Below are 4,399 nucleotides of genomic sequence, written 5' to 3'. Positions count from 1 at the left end.
GATAAGAATTAGAAAGAATGTCTAGGTTATAATAAATTTACTAATAGGAATATTAATAAGGCTATTATTAACACTACCCCTGTTAATTTTGTGAGAACTGATGAAAATAGAGTGAAGTCTGTTTATGAAGTTGGTTCTACCTCTAAGAATCCTGATAAGAAGAAAGTTGAACCTAGAGTTTCTGATAAAAAGAAAGAAGAGCCTAAAATACCAGAAAAGAAAAGCAAGAATATAGGACTTCTTTCTAAAAATCAGTTAGACAAGAAAATTTACGAGGTAACTTATAGGACTCACAAATCTAGGTCTAAGAGAGGTAGAAATGGTAAACAAGGAATAAAAAAAGCTAGCAATTATAAGTACATTCATGATGCTCCTAAAAAAGCTTGTTTTAACTGTGGTAATACTAATCATATTGTTATTGATTGTAGGAAGCCTAAAAAAGAAAGTCTATAAGATTCTTGAGCTTGATATTTGATAAGTGGCATTTTATACCACTTAGAACATCTTAAAATGGCTTAAATTGGTGCCTTAAAATCAAGTATTTTGTGTATTTGATGCGTTTTTCTAGTGTTTATGCATTTCAGGGTATTAGTTGCATTTCGGAGGAGTAATCATCAAGAATAAGCCTTGGCATATGTTCATCATTGCGAGAGGAAAGAAAGAAGCAGATTACGACGAAGAAACGGAGCAAACTCAGGAAAAATCCAGTAGGGTCCTGAGCGCCCGCTCAACTATGCTGAGCGGCCGCGCAGAAAGCTGAGCGCCCGCTCAGCTATGCTGAGCGGCCGCGTAGGGTCGAGAAATTAATTAATTATTTTTAGACTTCTACTTCTGTTTGGCTTCCAACTTCTATGTAATCTGAGTTTTATGGGACTAGTATATAAGTAGATTTGGAGATGTTTTCATGAGGTTGGATCGTGGTATTAAGCAAGGAGCGAAGGAGATAAGGAAGAAGACCGTTTTAGCACACAACAACGAAGAGGAAGCATATTTTCTTGTGATTCTTGTTTCGTTGTAACATTGGATGCTAGTTTTCTTACTTTGAACCTATTTACTCTTATGACGTACTCTGATTTCATATAATTAGTTTAGTTTAGTTATAATTTTCTTGTGTTTGTTTATCATGATTTCATATGAACCCATGATGACGATAAGTGCTATTATGGGCTAATCGTGATCATAGGGTTGCAACGGATTTACTATGGAATTCTTTAGTTAATTGTTTAATACTTTAGTGTGTGATGATTGTATTATATCTAGTATTGGTTGTGCATATTCGTCTTATGTGAATCGCGAACATATAAGATAGGGTGTTAATCTCTTGTGAAGCGACGGTGGATCTTGAGATTTAGAACTTGCCATGCTAGCATAGGTTCATGTACGATGTGCATGATTAGTGGGTAACTCTAACAGTTTTATTTGCCCTGTGTAATCAAAAGGAATAACTTGTGCTTAAATCGTTGTGTTGTCAATTTCTGTAGACATATAGGAACTCAACATAATTGATGATTATTCAACTTCTATCTTAATTGTGGATGTTTGGTAGAATGGTATTAGTACAATGAAAGTTGGCTTTTATCAGTTTCGTGTTATTCGATTAGTATCATCACTGTCACATGCTAAAGGTAATAACAATAACTATTGAAGGAAGTAGTTATGAAGTTGTGATCTCATGAGTGTTTTAATATTGTTAATTGAAGTGTTATTAAAGTGATAAACTAAGTAATTAATTGTAGTTAATATTTAGTCAACAATTCTAAGTGTTATTGTCTTAACATTGAGAAGTAATCGTACATTGGTGCGTGAGTTTAATTAAACAATAATTAGTCTAAGTCTCTGTGGGAACGAACTAGAAAGTATTCTATATTACTTGCGAACGTGTATACTTGCGTGAATATTAGTGTGTGCTTTCGCCCTAACAAGTTTTTGGCGCCGCTGCCGGGGACTCGGCGTATTTGTTTAGTTTATGTACTTACCATCATTGGTCATTAGGACTCAGTTATTAGGACGTAGTTGTTACTTATTGTTTCTCGTTGTGTTTCAGGTACTCAAGCGAGCGTTTATGCAAACTCGTTCTCGTACTCGCAAGAGGACTTTAGATACAGCTGAGGAGACAGACGAAGTTCTTGATATTCCGGAGAAGATAGATTTTGAAGATTCGGATTCAGGAACTGAGCAGAAAGAACCAGTAATCATGGGTGATCGTATTGTTCAGGCTGATCCAGCTCTTATGGACTTTTCTCGGCCAAAAATTGATGACATTCAGTCAAGCATTCTTCATCTGGCTATTCAAGCTAACACCTTTGAAATCAAGTCGGGCACTATTCAGATGGTGCAGAATTTTGTTTCTTTTGGAGGAGCTGCAACTGAAGACCCCAACATGCACATAAGGAATTTTGTCGAGATCTGCAGCACTTTTAAGTATAATGGCGTGACTGATGAGGCTATCAAGTTAAGGTTTTTCCCATTCTCACTGAGGGACAAAGCTAAGGACTGGTTACATTCTGAACCAGCTGGGTCCATCACTACTTGGCAAGATCTTGCGCAAAAGTTTCTGGTGAAGTTTTATCCGATGGTAAAGACTGTTGCTATGAGGAGTGCTCTTACTCAGTTTGCACAGCAACCTTCAGAATCTATGTGCGAAGCTTGGGAACGCTACAAGGAAATGTTGAGGAAGTGTCCACATCATGGAATGCCCGATTGGATGGTGATCACTGGTTTCTATAATGGTTTGGGGGCCCAATCTAGGCCCATGCTCGATGCAGCAGCTGGAGGCGCCTTATGGGCTAAAAACTATACTGAGGCTTATAATCTTATCGAGACTATGGCTGCAAATGAGCATCAAAACCCAACTCAGAGGATGATGCCTGGGAAGGTCGCAGGTATTCTGGAAATCGATGCAGCCACCGCTATTGCAGCGCAGCTCCAAGCGCTGTCGATGAAGGTTGATTCTCTAGCTACATATGGAGTTAATCAAATAGCTATGGTTTGTGAGCTATATGCAGGTTCTCTTGCTACGGATCAGTGTTCTCTTGTCAACGAATCTATTCAGTATGTGAATAATTATCAGTGACAACAGCAGCCTGTGCCAGCTACTTATCATCCTAATAACAGAAATCATCCAAATTTCAGCTGGGGTAATAATCAGAATGCTATTCAGCCACCATACCAGCAAGGTGTGAGTAAACAGTTTAATCCACCTGGATTCCAGCAACCACAGCAGTATGCTCAAAGGCAATCATACCCTCAACAGGGAAGTGCAGCTGCACCTACTAGTGCTGATTTTGAGGAACTTAAGCTGTTATGCAAGAGTCGGGCGGTTTCTATCAAGACCTTGGAAAATCAAATCGGTCAAATAGCCAATGCAGTGCTCAATCGTCAACCTGGAACACTCCCTAGTGACACGGAAGTACCAGGCAGGAAGGAAGCTGAAGAGCAAGTCAAGGCTATCACCTTAAGGTCTGGGAAAGTTGCTGATACTGAAAAGCCAAAAGAAGGAGAAGCTGAAATTAGAGATGAAGAAGCTAAGCAAAAGGAGAAAGCGGCGGAACCAAGGAAGACTACTGTTGAACACACTCTGCCTGAGGGTAATACAGGGGAGAAACAACTCTATCCTCCACCGCCTTTTCCTAAGAGATTGCAGCAATAAAAGCTGGATAGACAGTTCGGTAAGTTTCTGGAGGTGTTCAAGAAACTTCACATCAATATACCTTTCGTTGAGGCTCTGGAGCAAATGCCTAGTTATGCGAAGTTTATGAAGAATATTCTTTCAAGGAAGGTGAAACTGGATGACCTTAAGACCGTTGCTCTCACGGAAGAATGCAGCGCTGTTCTACAGCAAAAGTTACCTCCAAAGCTTAAAGATCCAGGTAGCTTCACCATTCCTTGCACCATTGGCAAGTTGACTTTTGACAAGTGCCTTTGTGATTTGGGAGCAAGAATCAATCTGATGCCGTTGTTGATCTTTAAAAAGTTGGATTTGCCTGATCCAAAACCCACATACATGTCTCTACAATTGGCTGATCATTCTATTACTTACCCAAGGGGCATAGTGGAGGATGTGCTAGTCAAGGTGGATAAACTCTTCTTTCCTGCAGATTTTGTTATTCTGGATTTTGAGGAAGATAATAAGATTCCCATAATCTTGGGAAGACCTTTCTTGGCTACTAGTCGTACCTTGATAGATGTGCAGAAAGGTGAACTTACTATGCAGGTACAAGATCAGGATGTGACCTTCAACGTGTTCAAGGCAATGAAATTTCCTACAGAAGATGAGGAGTGCTTAAAAGTGGATGTGATTGATTCTACGGTTAGTTCAGAACTCGATCGCATGTTAATGTCTGATGCATTGGAAAAGGCCTTAGTGGGGGATTTTGACAGTGATGATGAAGATGGCAAC

General features: G+C 39.4%; 1 non-coding gene across 1 annotated transcript; it reads right to left on the bottom strand.

The window, feature by feature from the left end:
• Positions 1-2,587: 2,587 nt before the first annotated feature.
• Positions 2,588-2,694, bottom strand: LOC141694076 (small nucleolar RNA R71). The gene has a single exon (XR_012563408.1). It is a non-coding gene; the product is annotated as a small nucleolar RNA R71 (small nucleolar RNA).
• Between the last annotated feature and the right edge of the window lie 1,705 nt (positions 2,695-4,399).

This window comes from Apium graveolens, chromosome 10, assembly GCF_009905375.1.
Source record: "Apium graveolens cultivar Ventura chromosome 10, ASM990537v1, whole genome shotgun sequence".
Lineage (NCBI taxonomy): Eukaryota > Viridiplantae > Streptophyta > Magnoliopsida > Apiales > Apiaceae > Apium > Apium graveolens.
This window is presented reverse-complemented; position numbering and strand designations above follow the sequence as displayed.